Here is an 18549-nt window from a genome sequence, read left to right on the forward strand (position 1 = left end):
ATTAAGTTCCTACTCTTTAAATACCTTGCAAAGGGAATTAAATTTCAATATAAATTTTGGTGGGGACATTCAAACCACAGTTTTGCCTAAGTGGGATTTATTATAGGCATGCAAGGCTGCTTTACAGTTTGATAATCAATGTGATACAACACATTGACAGGCTAAAGAAAAACTACATGACTATATTAATTGGTGCAGAAAAGGTATTTGGCAAAATCCAACACCCACTCATATATTTTTTTAAAAAAAAAGCTCCCAACAAACTAGGAATACAAGGAAACTTACCCAATTTAATAAAGAACATCTACCAAAACAAAAACAAAAACCTATACTTAACATAATGCTTAATGGTGATAAACTGGTCACTTTCTCTAAGATCATGAACAAGACAATGATATCGCCTCTTTCCATTCCATATGCACATCATCCTAATTGAAGAAATAAGACAACAAAGAAAATAAAAGGCATACAGAGTTGGAAGGAAAATATTAAATTTTTTTTTGTTTACAGATGACATCATTGTCTATGTAGGAAATAAAAAAATAGTGTGGGGGGCAGGATTCTGGAATTAATAAATGAGTATAGCAAGACCATTATACAGATACAAGAATAATACACAGAAATGAATTGCTTTCCTACATACTAACAATCACCAAGTAGAACTTGAAATTATTTAAAAAATTGCAATAGCACCCCCAAAATGAAATAGCTAAGTATAAATGTAACAAAATACATACAATATGTATATGAAGAAAACTATAAACTTGATTAAAGAAATCAGAGAAATAAATAAATGGAGAAAATTCCATGTTCCTGGACAAGAATCCTCACTATTGTTAAGATGCCAGTTCTCCCCATAGGTCTATAGATACAAAGCAAACCCAATCAAAATCCCAGCAAGCAATTTTGCAATATAAACTGATGTTAAAGCTTAAATGGAAAGGCAAAAGACCAGAATCAATGGCATAGAATAAAGAACTCAGAAATAGACCTACACAAATATAATTATCTGATTTTTGCCAAAGGAGCAAAGATAATTCAATGCAGAAAGATAGTCTTTCCAAAAAAAATGGCACTGGCATATTTAGACGCTATATGAAAAACAAACAAAGGAAAAAACTAGGCATAGGTTTATCTTTAACAAAAATTAATTCCAAATGGACCACAGATCTAAATGCAAAATTATTAACTTTCTAGAATAAAATAGGAGCAAAATCTAAGTGATCTTGGGCATGCCAATTAATTTTTAGGTACAATACTAAAATCTGTGAAAAAAAATGATGAATTAGCCTTAATCAAGTCCATCCTCCTATCATATTCCCTCACCCAAATGGCCACCCAATCACTGGGCTCATCCAAGTTCATCGATTCAGGTACCAAGTTGTTCAAGAGAACTTGCTGTATTTGCAGGACCAAGAAGGGGATCCAAGATCTCTGGCAATATATTATCTCAGGAGTAGATGATTCTAACAAATATCTATTATACAAAACGTGTATGGTCTTTCACACCTGCACATATAAATTGATCTTTCACACCTGCACACATAAAATTTTTCCCACTCTTAATCATCTTAATGAATTTCTGTATCTTATCTTTCTCATTATGTGTGCACTATTATGTACCCCTCTAGGGTATTTTAAGTCATAATTAAGAATGTTCACCAATTTGAGACCTTAAAAAAAAACCACCTCTGGACCAGACAGATAAAAGAGGAGATGTGAAAGATAGAGACACAGAAATTGCATAAACCATAGCTAAAGAGATAACCAGGACAGATATCCAGGAGGCAAAAATCATCATCATCATCATCATCATCATCAATCATAAATCATTAAAATTTATGATTAAACTATGATTGTCTTGGAGGGAAGGGGGGAAATGACCCTGTGTCTTCATTATGCAGGACCAACTATGAAGGTTCAAACCAAGAATTGCAACAGATATAGTGCTAGATATTCTCCATTGCCTCTCCAGAGAACCCTTGGACCTTCTTCACCAGAGACCTCCAGGGGTCTGGTCCTTGTGGTCCTCATTAAGGGATTCCTTCACTTTAACTGCCCATGAAGGTCAAGTAGCAGGAGGTCAGAAGACAGGAGATGAGAGTATTTATTTTTCTAGCTTCCTGTTTGCTGTCCTGTGGGTAAACAATGGCTACATTCTTCTCTCAAAGCCAGAGCCCCTGGAAGAGAGCCACCTCTTAAAGCCCAGCCCCAGGTACCTTCAGCCATAAGGGTGATATCATCCTCTTGCACCAAACCTTGTTGCCTTCCCTTGCCTCCCTGCATTTTTTAAATTATCCCCCTTTTGTTTATTTCTTCCTATCTGTTCATAGAAAGAATATAAAATGTATTAATTTGATGACAAGAGTTTTCAATTTGAATGAAATGATCTTACACAAAAGTAGTGTACAGTTCTCTATAGCTTCTTCTTTGTTCTCCTTGCTCTTTATAGATAGTATGTAAATATCATGAGGTTGATATGAAAGAATTTAGACAAAGGGATCCATTTGGGAAGAGTTTCATGAAGTGAGGGATCTGTAAAGTACAGGAAAGTAGAGGTCTGAAAGTTGGGGGTATATCAAATTGGGCAACTATGATTGGCTCTCAAGTTGTGCACAATCAAGAGATATCAAGTGCTGTGCAATTCTTCGAGGCCCTTTGTACCATAATAAATCTGTTTCCTCAAACAGTGAGATAAAGAGGGAAATTTTCATCATTTCTTTATTCTTAGATTACACAATAAACACATGTTGATCTTCCACTCCAGTGGAGAATACACCAATAAGAGCATAATCGGAGTTTATTAACAAACCCAGTACTGCCTTCCACGTGTACTTCTTGACAAAGACAAGTACAAGCTGCTTAAAAGGATATTCTTTAATATCAAAACATCTAAGTTATAATCACCCCAACACTGTGTACCTGGAGATGTTAGAATCATATATGTATGCTTCTGCTTTCCCCATTGCCAACACCAAACCAATTTGAGAGGATTCTTTTTTTCTTTAAAGAATGTTCCAGTTGAAACAAGCAGAAACTTTTTTTTTAACATCCAGTTTCAAAAAGGAACTGCATGTCCTTCTGTATAATCAAAGTAAGCCTCCAACTCCCATTAAATTGGGGGGCTTCCCTGCAAATGGGAAATGGCAGTGTACCCAAATGGCCTCCAAAGCCACCAGCTAATCATCCGAAACCGGCTCAAACTCCTTTGTCACTTATCGGCCTTTGGTGTTTTCATCATTTCTCCTCAGAAGCATGAACTCCTGGCCTTTCCTCTGTGTACTCCTTGGGCACAGCGAGTCTCCCTGTGATAAGCCTCAGAGCCCATGACTCCTGCTCTCCCTTCCTTGACTCCTTTTATCTTTCCATCTAAGCACAACTGCTCTCCAATATAATATTTTCACATTATTCTCCCATCCACCCAGCTTCCACGGCTCAGGTTAACTTGAATGTACTCAGACCTGTTTTCTCATCTGTAAAAATGACAAGAGAATGGTACTCGGCAATATCAAAGATCTCTTTTAGCTCTGATTTTAACATTCCTCCACTGAGCTCTTCTGATCTCATGTAATAATCTCTGCAGAGTTGGCCCCTTGGCATCAGTCACTCTTCACACATCCACCTAGCAACACTGAGTGACTGCCCGGGGAAGAGCACTGTGCCTAAGTTCTAGGAGTACAAAGCATTGTCCTTATCCTTCATATGTAGTAACAGCTGTCATTTCTTTTTTTTTTTTTTTTTTTTAGAGGCCACATTTTTTTTTAATTGATAACTCAATCTCTACATACAGTATTGCACAAATTATGAGTAGATCAACAATTATATTATCAATACAAACTCATGAACATATACATGGAACTGCTGCTCTAAGTTTTGGTGCATTTTGTGTCAGATACTTTAGTAAATGGGACAAACACAAAGGAGCTCAGCTACTTTAATTCATGAGAATCAGCTTTCAAAAAAAGTATATCATCTTAGAGAATATTTAATATGTCAAACCCAGGGAAATCAGTAGACTAAGTGAAAAAAGAAAAGTTTACTTTAAAAGAAAAGTTGGTGATCAAAATGTTGTGATATTGTTTAAAAATTTTAGCAATTGGACCTAGGAACCAGGAAGTGTACACATAATGAGAATTTTAAGTAAAGACCCCCATGTTCTGCTTTATAATCACTATTATACCTTAAAAGAATGGAGTGGGCTGGGCTGCTGTAATATATTCTCTACTAGTGTAGACCACTGTTTCTAAGTTTTAAAGAAACAAGATGTGATTCACATAAAAAAGACTGAAAATAATATTTGTCCCCTCTCTCAAAATAAAATACAATAGGATCTCATCAACTTATAAAGGAAACTCTATCCAAATGTTGACCAGATTAAGCTACACTATCATTTCCCTTCACTGCCTTGGAAAGCTGAGCACAAGTGTTCCCTATGAGGATGAGGTGATGGGGTAGGGCCCAAGCTGTCTCCTAGTTGCAGAGCAATGTGGACAAATGGCCTTCAGCTTCCCTGGAGTTTGTTTCTTACTATATAGAATTGAGGGGAATGGGTTAGATGGTTTTTAAGAGACCTTCCAACTAAAAGGATCTAAGTAGGCTTTGAGCAGACTCTTAGGATGGAAAAAAAAAGTCATAAAACAGGTGGATAAAATATTCCTCACTTTTTTCTCTCATCACTTGGAACTATTCTGCACTACACTTTAAGGAAGTCTTTTTCCTAGTACTGTTGAAGGGTACACAAATGAGGCATTTGACAATTTTGATAAAAATGTAAAAAAAGAGGTCATGCCAATTTGGGTAGAAAAACAATGCACTGCCATGTTACTATCAGTAGTCAAGGACTTCTCACCTCTGAGTTTTGGGAACCACTAATCTGGTTGGGAAAATGCCCATGAGATGCACATTTAAGCCATTTGATACAAATTTAGCAAATACATACCTATTAACCTATTTTGTGAATTACTGTCAGGGAGGCAGTATTATTGAAACTGGTTCTAACAGAAAGGAATATGAGAATTAAGTGTAGGGTAGGATTTTTTTCTTTACATAACAATGATCCAAAAAGAGCAATGGCTTCTCATTTTCTGCCCCATATGGAGAATACAAATATCATGTCTTCTGGAATCTAACATACTGGCTTCCATTTTCAAAATGCATCACTTTATTTTCCTCATAAGGTGGCCACATATTATAAACCTTAGGCAAGTGACAGTGACATGATTTCTTCAGCAAGCTCCAAGGTTTCAGCAAGCTTTCCTGGAGTTTACAGCCAGAGGAATCCTGAGGTTTCAAATATTAAAGCTTTCTCCACAGCCACAAGTTCCTTTGATGTTTGGGTTATTGAAGACAAACTCACTGGATAATTTGTCTTCAACATAGTCCATTTCTGTTCCTAAAAGTGTCAGCTGTGCTTTCTTTTCGATGAACACTGACTCCATCTTGAACAACTTCTTCATTAGAATCTCCCTTTGTCTTTGTATATTCCAGAGTGTAAGAAAGGCCATTACAACCCCTAGTTCGGACACCGACTTTCACACCTACGTGCTCAGGCTTATCTTTAAGAAGCTGTTTTATCTTGTTTACTGCTGAAGGTGTCAGGGTGAGGGCGGCTCGGGTGGGCTGCAGCTTCCTCTTGCTCACAGCCCGGACAGTGGCCCGGACTAACGAGGCCGACATCTTCGCCGTCCCGGCGCCCGGGTGCCTCCGGCCGAAGCTCGGCCACCTCAACCTCTCTCCATGGACACCGCGGGCGCCAACAGCTGTCATTTCTGAGCATGTCCACATGGGATATTTAGGCAGGGATCACTGCATTCTCACAAGAACTTTATGACACAGGCATTAATGTTGACTCTATTTCATAAGTGAGAAAACAGAGACCCTGAGGCCACTAACTTGCCACATGTCATTCAACTAATAAGTGGCTGAGCCAAGAATCATTGGCTCAAAATGATAATGCCTCTTAACTAATAACAGTGAAAACTTAAAGATATTAACAAAATGCTCAAAAGGCAGACCTTAGCTCTGCTAAGATTTCCAGGGTAAGGGGCTACCTGAGCTCCAAGATACTTTCCACCCGCTTCCAACATTGACATCCTGACCCCATCTGGAGCATCCGTCACAGCTTCAACCAAGTCATCTCAAGCATTGCACTAAGGATGAACACCTTGACAAAACCACCTTTAATGAATCAACTGCTATCTGTGCTTTATTATTTTGTACCTGTTACAATTGTTACTTTGTTTATATACTATATCTGACATCATTTTTTTTCTAACTTGTTCTCATGCCATGTTTAATCTTCCCAACCAATCTATCAAGGGCACCTCCAGCCAAGCTTGATAGAGTGTTTATCAAATAGCAAGCAAGGTTTGTTAATAAATCAAGTAATTCACTTTATCCAGAGAGTCAAATCTAAACTATCCAAATTGTCTGAGGACACTCACTCACCTTGAACAAGCAGAGCCTCCCCTGTCAATACACCAGGGCTGACTTGACAGCAATTCTCCAATCAGCTCTCCACACTCCTAACCTAGGGCTTTTATCTTGTGTTAAGTGCTAATATAAACACTGAGCCTCCAAAGTACTGAAAGGAACTTTTACTGTCTCGTGATTTCCATCACCCAGGTTTTTATATTGCCATTGTAAATCCAAAACTGCCATAAAAGTTAGACGCTTCAAAAATGCCTTTGTAGGAATTTGGATGTTAGTCAAACATCTACCCTGAGCTCTCTCTTTCCAGTGACATTTCTTCCCCTACTACCTAACAGGGGCACATGCAATATGTTAGGAAGAGCTACAGACCTAAGTGGGTTTCATCTATTTTTCCTTCACTCATCGTTGCAAATGTGTTTGTGTTTTAACTGTGGGGTATTCTTAACCCCTGCTGCTGGTGATGCTCTCTGTAAACAACAGTAATTCTCAAGTGCCTTACCATGAATGCAATGATTCATCTCCAGTGCAGAGAAGCAGCTTTATTTAGAATTGGCCAGAGGGGGAGGGGCATTATTATATTCACTTTGAAAGAAGATCGGCAGAATTCCTTGTTTGCCCTAGTTTCTACCTTTTTCTTTCTCCTAAGGTAAGAATCGCACTCCTAAATATTCATCAAATACCCCAAACTGATGTTTACCTAAACAATTTCTTCTTAATTGGTTGAAATAAAGTGCATTCTGGTCTGCCTCATGTGGTCCCATACTGGCCATCTGACCCATAGGAAGGACTAAATAAACATTTAGTTAACATGTGCTGAACAATAAAGGAACAAGAAAAAAAAAGAAGCAAGAAATCAAGGGAGGTAAATAGGTAATTGCAGGTGAAAAGAAGTCAAGATTAAAGACTGCATCTCTCTGGTTCATGACCCATGGAGCCTTTCAGGTTAAACACTATTCCATGACCCAACAGCCAATTAGCCCCCTCTTAAATTTATACTCTGAGGAGAACCTTTTGAAAGATGGCAACCAACTTAGAGCAACTCATCCCCACGGCTAGAAAAATATAAATCAATGTGTTTTGACCTCTGAGGATACCCAGCAGGAGTAACGTACCAGAGAGTTACTTCCAGAACAGTACCACATAACAAACAGCCACACACACCTCATGGCATTCAGTAAGAGGCATTTGACTTTATGCTGGGTCAGGTGGGGATCAGTTCAATGCTCAGCTAACCTTAGCCAGATTCGCTCACATGTTCACCGTCAGATGGCCTTGCTGAGGACAACTGGGATGACTCAGCTCTGTTTCACAGGCCTCTTACCCTCCAGCAGGCTATTCAGACCATTGTCATGTCAATTGAAGAGGAGCTGGACATCAGTGTACACACAGGCTCTTGAGGCCTCAGCACAGAGCTGACATACCCTCCCTCCCACCTCATTCTATTGGACAGTGCAAGTCATGTGTCTGCAGTCAGGGACAGGGAATTATCTCCCACCCTCAGTGGAAATGGACTGTAAAGTTAAATTGTAGAGAGCATGGCACAGGGACAGATGGAGAATTAAGACCAATGATGCATCGCATCCACTGTACATTTACAACAACAAAAAATCCACAATAGTTTGCATTACAGAGATAGAGCCCAGGCATAGTTGTAGGTATTAAACTAGGTAACTGAACATAAAAAAAGGTGGTTTTCCCCCCACCTCTAATAAATGTCTAGCTCAGACATTATTTTTTAAACTCCAGTCTTGAATTTACTATAATTAGTTAAATACGAGCTTGAAGTAAATAACATTTATACTGAGAATGAATTGATTTCTCTCTGAGTATCCTTTAGTCAACGGAAGTGGCTTGGTAAAACACTTGTATTCATTAATAAAAGTTTTAAACTTTTTTTCTAAGTCTAGGACAAGAGTCAATTTTCTAATGTTTAAAAAGAAAAATTAAAATATCCTATCTGCTATAACAAAGATTCTAAACAGATTAAATTTTTGTTTCATGATTTCAAATTTAGTAATTGCTTTCATTGTAAGTTTTAACAAAATAAAAACAAAAAGGTAGTGCACTCTGATTTCTAGATTTTTATTTCTCATCTGATTCAGGTATATGTTTATATTTTGGAAACACCAACTCAAGTCACATCAGGGTCAAGGCCAAGTCACTGCAATATCAGAAGCAGCCTCAGATTGAAAGTATGTTGAAATGAAATTACATCTCTGCAGAAATCAGAATCTCTATTTCTGGGTTCAATGCATTTGACAGTTTAACTACCTGCATTATTTTTACTATATGAAGAAGCAGAGTATTTTAATTCCACATCCTTTAACCTTCCAGCAATGAGACAGTTATAGGGGAATATAATGAATATAAAAGGGGTTAGTGTTAAAATTATATTCACTTATAGTTAATTGGAAAGTTTCTTTTGTGGTTGAAGACCAGGACCTTGTCATCTGTCTATCAATCAGCTAGGGTTAGCATTATGATGTCTTAATATTCAAGTGGACATTCCCTTCATTCAATACAATTATGATAGCCCATAAGTTAATGTAGTCCCAGAAGAGATATGTCATCATTACCCAGATTTACAGGCAGAGCCACATCCATAAAATTTAGATAATTGCTTGTATACTACCATCCTATTTTATCTGTTAATATAAATAACATTCTCAACATTAGCTACCAAGAAGACAAATTTCTCATAAATGACTTTGTACTCAATTCTGTCAGATCATCTCCACTGCAATTTGATGAAGAATATACTGTGAACAATTTCTGACAGCCTTCGTTTTTCTAGTATATTTTGCTGAAGAGGACCAATCTGTTGTTTATTTGGGGTTCTTACTACATTAAATTGATTTAGGGACACCATTCTCCATTCTTCTGTCTTCCATGCTCTGTTAACTTATGTCACATTTATTAAAACTCATGGTTTTGCATGTATGTCTCAATTTGTGGCAGCAAACTGATGAAACACATTTCCCCCCCTCTTTTTGTAAAATGGTGTTTAACAACTGCTGTTCCCATTAACGTATCGTCACATCATAAGTAAACTCCACATGGAAATATCTGCCCAATATTCTGATCAGGAAATGGTACCTGGGGCACAGAATATATGTGAAGTACCTTTTCAAATAAAAACTTGGAGGAAGTAAATAGAACAAATGCATAAAAGTGGAACATATGTTTTATGCTACCAAATTATGCATCATTATTTTGAATAGCTAACCGAAGTGTGTCATAGATATTAAAGCTACATTTAAATTTTAGTCCATTTGCAGTTTTTGATTTCAAATTCCCAAGGCCGTGATGGGGGTGGAGGAAGTAGCTTCTCTACGGAGCTGAACTCTCAAATCTGTTTCTGGGAGATACTGCAAACTGTGGTCTTAGATTCCAGACTGTTCCAAAGAAGTCTCTCTCAGCTCCTATACATTAATTTATGGCTTCTCTGCTTTCAACAGCTAGGTTTGCGCTTTATCACGAGTCTCAAGGAGCCCATCAGGGCTCACAAAGGAAAGGAAGTCTGAGAGACATAAAAAAATACTTGTCTCCCAGCCAGGGAGCATTTTATATTGTATATAGCACAGGAACCCCTGGAACTGCTGAGAATGAAGGTCATGTTCTAAACAAGTACAGGGACTGAACTGCCATCTTCACATTCTTTGTGGTATTAAAATAAAATGTGTAATCATACTTGAAGCTTCCTAAAGCCTTGTGTTGAAAGGAGGTACCAAGCTGGACATGGCCAGTGCACATTTCCTGCTTTTGCTCCATCCCCCTAGGAATATTTGACACTCTGATCCCCACTGGGCCAAACTGACTTACATATCCCCTATATGCATCTCATGTTTCTCACCTTCAAGTTTCCCCATACCTATATTTTAAGACTTGACTCATTTCCCACCTTCTCACCTTGCTGAAGTATTTCAATACAAAGTCAGTGCTACCTCTATGCAGAAATTACAATTGTTAATTTTCTCTCCCATCTATATCTACCATATACCTTACATAAGCATTCACTGTTTCCCTAGCGGGTTAAATTTTGTAAGGACAAAACCATGTTAAAAATGTTCAAGTATTTTCTGCTCTATTTCTTTCACCTCCTTAATATTTATCACTATTTAAGTGTGTGTGTGTGTGTGTATTCCATAATTGTCTTCCCTAATAAATTGTGTGTCCTACAGAAACAAAAATATTTAAGTATGCCCCTAAATGATGACCATTGAGCCATATTCAAAGTAAATACAAAACACAAATTTGTTTTTTATGCTTTTCATGTTTTTGAATTGCTATTTTAATGATTGTCTTAAAAAAACACATCATCATACAAACAGCCTTTGAGCATAAATGAGAATGTAAAATTCATAAATCCCACCAAGGTCCAATCAAAGTGCTAGTCAATGGAAGAAGACTCCACATTACTGACCTAGGCAGGTGTTTTGAGTTCTGGTTTTAAAGTTTCTATATCATTTATTAGAAGACTAAATTTAATCAAAACCTTCTTTTCCTTATCAGAGTGGATCCCTGAGTGGGTCAACTCCATAGTTGAACTTCAAAGTGAATTTGAGATGGATTGATTCCCAATTCCAATTTGAAGCAACCTCCTAGGGCATTTCAGGTGGCTCCAAGTCTTCCCAAGGCTTAAAGAATGAAAGATGATCAGCTTCTCCAGAGTGACTGTTAATACTATGGACAAAGAACAGTGATATGGATCATAGTCTTAGATCACCTTCTGAAATATTAGTCTTGCAACTTTCAGAGGAAAAATGGAAGGAAGAAATACTATCATAATTTAGGGAGCTGCCCCCATAAGTTTGGGAATCTCTAAAAGGTAGAACTCAACCCATCCAAGATCTTTCTGCAACATCTGTTTTCAGAAAAAGTTTCACTTGTTGTTCTAAGCATCAGAAAACAAAAGCAGAAAAAAATAATTCAATTTAAGATTCCAAGAGAATTAACATCCAATTCCTGTTATAACATGAATTATACCTGAAGCATGAACAACTCATATGAGGCCCCAAAACTCAAAGACAAGCAGCCCCATGCTGGTGTCAGAGGGTATCTAGAGAAGGTCAAGACACACTCTTACCACCAGCTGAACCACAAGCTCCAGATTCTTCCAATGACTCTGAGTCCAAAGATGTAGCTTCTACCCCCACTCTGTAAATAATAAGTTTTAGGCTTTCAATAGCTTAATTAGATTTTCTTTGCCTCAGTTTCCTCATAATGTAGCAATAAAGGGCTTTGGAGTTGGAGTTTTTTTCCCCTCATAATGGGCTTTAGAGTTGGAGTTCAACAAACCTAGATTAAACACCATGTCTGACCTTGACTTGGACAAGTTAATTAATTTGGTTTCTTCATTTGTAAAAGGAGAACACTCATGGTACTACCATGAAAATTAGGTGAGCTAATAAATGATAGGCAATACATAGTAGCCATTATCATCATTATCAGTATTGTTACTATAAAGAAGTTGAATTATGTTATCTTTTAAATATTCATCCTATATTTAAGGGTCTATGAAATAACAACAGAAGACTTGGAAGAAAATCTTCATTTGACCTTCAACATTCATTATTCTAGAGATTAATTTGCTCCTGCACCACTTGTGACTCTGGGATTTTCTGTTTAGGCATCAAATGCATTTTTTAAAAAATTAGGAACTTTACACTTGATTATGGCCCCATTTCAACAAAACTTGATGGTTAATCTGTCAGAAATGATATTAACTCCCTCATTTAACTAGCTTTTCTGATAGACTAACTATATAGGATATAGAAAATGTGAATACCAAGTAATGAGACTGATTTTGGCAAGACATCCAGAGAAATCAGCATAAATTACTCCTGAGTCACACTTACACAAGGAAAACCATTTAAAGAGTCTTTATATCAAAATGATTAATAAACACAAGCCAATCCATGTTTTGCAGGGACTTCCAGGTAGGATTGTGGTTTGTATGTTTCCCCTTCCGCACATAAGAACTCACTTGAAGCAACAGATAGAATATAAAAATGTAAAAATAATGCTTTACCTGGACTTCCATAATTTTAAGTTTTTCCATTTAATGGGATCCATAAGTGGTCTTCTTGTTTCAAGTTTTTTCTTTGGCACACAGACCCCATCAACCGTGGTCCTTACCTATATCTCTCTGCTCCCCTTCCCACAATGAGAGTTTTAATGTATGATCCACTCATTTGTGTTCATCACTTGTTTAGGCCCTGCCACAAGGCCTTTCCCTCCTAAAAGCTTGTTTGTCTTGCTGACTCTGCCCAACCAGCTCACTGCTTTACTGCTGCCCCCAGACACCCAATTCCCATTCACAATAGTGAAATTTTCCCTCACTGACTTTATGTAAGTTAAAAGACATCTGTCCTTTAACTTTCATTAGAATGTGAGTTTTTCCTCCAAATAGAACTGTGCCTTCTACAGGATAAAAAAATATGTTTCTTTGAAACCTCTACAATGCTTTGAACATTCCTTTGAGTTCTTCTTAAATAAAGCAAGCAATGTTAACTAATCCAATGAGAAGACTTTTTTCTTCTTTATAATGGACAATTACTATGATGTTATAATGACAACAATTCTCCCCCAAAATATCAATTTTGTAATTCACATTTTGTGAATTTTGCATGTCAAACCCCAAAACCATGACTATTCTCAGCATATAATACTAACAAAATAAAAAAAAAAAAAACATGAAATAACTAAAACAAACCAGGAAAATAATTGTCTCTGGGGAAAAAAAAGAATCAAAGGAAGCCCCTTAAGGCACTAACACCAGGGTTCAGGATCCATGTCTGTCTTGTACCACAACTGTGATCTACTGCAATACTAGCATGTGTAGTTATTTTGAACAAAGGTGCATTCTGACCTGTAGTAGATCAGACTCCATTAATGAGTGTTTCCAGGAAAACTCAAGTATGATTGTCCACATGCTACATTGATTGACTCTCAAAAGTAGTCTACCATGTATCATACCCCAACGCTTCCCTTTCATCTTGACCACCCAGGCCTTCAGAGAGAGATTTGGGGCTCTGGGATGCAGTGGGTCCTAAAACCAACACCACAGACCATGTGGTACCCAAGGTGCCTGCACCAAGAAAGATGTACCCTTTAAAGGCAGATGCTATTTTAAGTTCTTGGTAACTACCCTCAAAATTGAAATGGTCAATGCATTGAGATAGATCTGAAAGCAAATAACTTCTAAGCAAGCAAACTCTCTTAAAGAAAAAGAAAGTCAAATTTTAAAAAGAAAAAAAAATAGTCTTATTTAGGCCTGTAAGTGAGTAAAAGGGATGACTAACTTTTTAAATTATATTTTATCTCATCCAAATTGGTAGTGTGTAATTTCTTCACTTAAAAACTAGAAAATTGGCTGGACGTTGTGGCACATGCTTATGCCTATAATCCCAATGGCTTGGGAGGCTGAGGCAAGAGAATCTCAAGTGCGAAGCCAGCCTCAGCAACTTAGCAAGGCCCTAAGCAACTTAAGTGAGACCCTGTCTCAAAACAAAAAATTTTAAAAAGGTGGGCTGGGGATGTAGCTCAATGGTTAAGAACCCTGGGTTCAATCCCTAGTACAAAACAAGAAAAATGAAAACAAAAACAAAATCTAGCTAACTTTTTAAATTATATTTTATTAATAATAGTCCCTTAATAATGCACAGTTCAGATTTCTTCTTTATATGTAAGTTAAAAGACAAAATGGTAACTTTACAATTAATTCTTAAGGTATGAGAATAGAAACTTTTATTTACTTCATTGATAAAATTAACTGTAAATGGTGAAATACTTACAATGGTAATCAATGGGGTACCTCCCTTGAGCACAGAGGATTGGAAAAATATCTTTGTAATATCATTGTACTTTTTCAGTATATGTATTGCCATAACAGATGATCACAAACTTAGTTTAAGAATAAAAAAAAAACTGTCTTACAGTTCTAGAAATCAGAAGTCAGAGAGGGTCTCAAGGGACTAAAATCAAGGTGCTCACAGGGCTGCATTTCTTTCTGGAGGCTATAAAGGAAAACCTATTTCCTTGCTTTGACACCTAGAGGCCAACCACATTCCTCAGCACCCAGCCCCCTTCCTCCATTTTTAAAGCCAACAACATTGCTTCCCTTCTTTTTCTGTCTTCAATCTCTTAACACAACTAAATAATAATAATAATAATAATAATAATAATAAAACTCTTTGTGTTTAAGGGCTTGAATGAGTAGGTTTGATCCACTAGATAATCCAAGATTACTTCCCCACCTCAAAATCACAATTTTAGCTCACATGTAAAATTATCTAATTTTTATCTACTTTTAAGAAGATATTTTCACAAAACCACAACAACCTATGCAGAAAGGTAATCATCAAAGAAATTAGAAGGAAACAAAACTTTGGAATTTACTTCAAACTTTTCGTCTCAAAGGAGTTGCTCATTAATCGTCTCTATGCCCAGGTAGCAAGATGGAGAAGGTTGATATAGAAGAAAGGATACTTTTTCCTTGTAGGCTTTGCAATTCAAAATTCATTGATTTATATGTGTATTTTGTTCTGTTATGTTTTGATGTCATTAAACAAAAAGTTTCTCTCATTTTCAGTGAGAAAGGAAATCTATTCGAAATAGAGAAAAATAGAAAAGGAATAAAACATCCTCAGAGAAAAGAGGGAACAATAGAAAGGAAGGCAATAAAACATGCCAGGAAATTCTCTGATGTCGCCTGTTTATTCACGAGAACAAAATATTAAATGCAGAAAACTGAATTTATATTTGACAAAGGTAAATGGAAGAACATTATTCTTCCTTATTCTTATTTCAGGTGCTTCTATATTAAGATGAGATGTGGGGCTCAGAAAGTGGACAAAAAATTATATTCTACAAATCACTTCCTGTGGGCAATAATACACATAGGTCCTCCCTGTGTCATTTCTTTATCAAAATGCACTTGAAAATGAAACACCAAATCATGTGCACATATTGCATCTTTTGATTCTGTACATGGAAGCAACTAAAGAAGGTTTTGTTTTTCTTTTATATGGGCCTAATAAGGCTTTCCTTGATACTTGAATACCAAATAATTAACTTACTTAATAGTCATGCTATTTCAGGCATAGATCACAACATGATGTGTACAAACTAGACAAAAGTCTGGTGTAACTGTTAGGAAGGCCAAATGAGCTGATTCTTGTGAAACACCTGGGGCATCGTGAGCCCACTATAAATACTAGTTGTTGTCATTTCTAGTTTCTCACTGAGATACCGTGTGGAGGGTTTTTTGCTTGTTTTCCTAGTCTAGGACTTGACCTCTAGCTTATATTGACCGGTTCATTTCATAGTACACGATGGATTTTCACCTCAACTCTGTTAAAGAACCTATGAATGCCTATCAAGTAGAAATTATAATTGTTTTCAAATAAAATGAGACCATATATCACAGACGAAGGTCCTGTGGCAAATTTACAAATACAATGAGGTGCCTTTAAAGGACCATCACTGATTAGACAGTTCCTTCCTTTACAAATGCACAACTCTGCAACAAAGAAGCAAGGCCTTTGTGGGTTTTTGCAGAGATGGCACGTGGTAAGTTGGGTTCTTCTGGTTTGGATGTGGATCACCCTCAGGATGACACCACACCTAGTTCCAGGCACTGGTTTTTGGTAAATCCTGAGATCAGGGCAGGTAAGGATAGGATTTCTTTTCATTTCATCTTTCAGCAGCCTTGTCTCTAACCGCACCACCTATTGTTACAAATGATGCTCATTTTTAACGGATTGAACCTCCATTTAGAAAAGCACAAGCCATTCCTGTTTTCCCCCAGTCCAAGCACTGCATAGGATCCTAATTAACCAGAGGAACACAATAAGGATGGCAGTACCTATTTTAAGCTGAAAGATCTTTTAACGGGAAAAACAAAAACAAAAACAAAAAAGGCTTCAGACAAAACACTATTCAGTTCTTTATACTATTCATCTTTAGAATACTTAACTTCAGATTTACTTTTTTATTGGTAGTGATTTTTGGGGGGATGGGGGTGCTGAGTGGGGATATGTCCAATGAACAGGAATACTGTACATTATATGTAGAAGTACTGTCATTCATACGCTTTTCTTAGAGAAGAGAAATAAATTGCTTTTGTATACGCTAACAATAAAGCAATGAGGCTGAGCGTGGGGAAAGATGGGAAGATGGAAACCTCACCCAACCCTGTGTATTTCTTTGCGCTTCTACAGCAAGCTAACATTCAGTAGTAATTGAGAAGCTGTGAATGTGCAGTTCTACTCCCACAGAAAGTATCAATTCAATTCAGTCGCCATTTCCTTTATTCAACCACATATTGATTCAACAGACGTCTACCATAAGCCTGAAGGAGGATCTACATTTATTTGATTTGGGGTGGTATCAAGAAGAAAATAACATCCCTCCCTGGAGGAACGAACCCAACCATAGGACAAACTAGATTGATTTCCTTGCCTTCTGCAGACTACATCATAAGCCCAAAATTGTTTAGGAGGTAGGTAAAATAGAACTTTTAGATCATATCTTGACCATAGTCAAGACACCCAACATGATTTTAATATTAAAAAGAGTTCCATCATAAAAATTCTATTAAATTTCATTCTTAGCACCCCTCCCCTCTCCCCCCCCCCCTCTCTCTCTCTCACACACACACACACACACACACCTTTTCTGGTCTAGATAATTTACCTGTTTTGAAAATAAATGGGACTAATTAGAAACTCAAAGTTTTCCCCCAGCTTTGATTTCATCCCACATTCTTTGGTGGATTTCTAAGAAAAACAAAACCAAAATGCCAATACTTTGGGAACTCTTGCATATGGATTATATCAGATTTGATTTCTACTTAGCAGGATTTCTTTGACCTCTTACTAATCTTTATTTTCAAGTTAAAATAACACTGTGACTTAATTTTAAACAATGAAAAATTCTAACTAATAAAAAGAGGGGAAATACAGATGCTTATTGACTCATGCTGCAGTTACATGCTCATAAATTGAAAATACCAGTCAAAAATGTAGTTAATAGCTGGGCGTGATGGTGCATACCTATAATCCCAGTGGCTCTGGAGGCTTAGGCAGGAGGATCTAGAGTTTAAAGCCAGCCTCAGAAAATTCGAGGCACTAAGCAACTCAGTGAGACCCTGTCTCTAAATAAAATACAAAATGAGGCTGGGGATGCAGCTCAGTGGTCGTGTACCCCTGAGTTCAATCCCCAGTACCCTCCCCCCAAAAAATGCACTTAATACACCTTACTTCTCGAACATCAAAGCTTGGCCTAGCCTCCCTTGCCTGTGTTCAGAACACTTACATTAGCCTATAGTTGGGCAAAGTCATCTAACACAAAGCCTATTTTAAAATAAAGTATCAAATATCTCATGCAATTAACTGAATACTGCAAAGTGAAAAGGGAACTGGTTGCATGGGTACATCATCAAACTAGAAAACCTTAAGTTGAATCATGGCAAGTCAGGGCCACCTAGAGGGTGTATTAGTTTCCTAAGGCTGCCCTAACAAAACACCACAAACTGAGTGGCTTACAGGAATAGAAATCTGTTCTCTTTGTTCTGGAAGCTAAGTCTGAAATCAAGGTGTCAGTCAGCAAGACCATGCTCTCTCTGAAGGCTCTAGGGAAGAATGCTTCCTTGCTTCTGCTGGCTTCTCGTGATTGCTGCCAATCCCTAGAATTCCTTGGTTCTTAGATGTATCACTCCAATCTCTCTTCAATCTTCACAAGGATTTCTCCCCTCCATGTGTCTTTCTGTGTCCTCCTTTTCTTACAAGTCATTCTTCTTCCATGAGTCATTGAACTAGGGTCCACCTTAAGCCAGTATGATCCACCTTTACTTAATTAATATGTAAAGATGATATTTCCAAATGTAAGATTCCATGCTAAGATTACAGGTAGACATGAATTCGGGGAAACATTTTCATTCCAATATATATGGGGTGCAAAACTACTCATCTATTATCAAGGAATTTCTAGGGGAGTCAAAATTAATTTAGAATCTTTGCCAACTTCTCAACAGATGCACAGCTTTGTCATATCTGGGATCATAAAATCTGTCATTTTCATCACTTATGTGGATATTGTGCTCTATGTTTGCAG

The 18549-nt window shown here is 37.2% G+C and overlaps 1 protein-coding gene and 1 pseudogene across 2 annotated transcripts in view; both read right to left on the reverse strand.

Annotated features, from left to right (window-relative positions):
* Window positions 1–18549, reverse strand: part of Grm8 (glutamate metabotropic receptor 8) — a 754509-nt gene that overhangs the window by 693618 nt on the left and 42342 nt on the right. The window lies entirely within an intron of this gene.
* LOC114085253 (iron-sulfur cluster assembly 1 homolog, mitochondrial pseudogene) lies at window positions 5139–5731 on the reverse strand (annotated as a pseudogene).

Source organism: Marmota flaviventris, chromosome 1 (genome assembly GCF_047511675.1).
Source record: "Marmota flaviventris isolate mMarFla1 chromosome 1, mMarFla1.hap1, whole genome shotgun sequence".
NCBI lineage: Eukaryota > Metazoa > Chordata > Mammalia > Rodentia > Sciuridae > Marmota > Marmota flaviventris.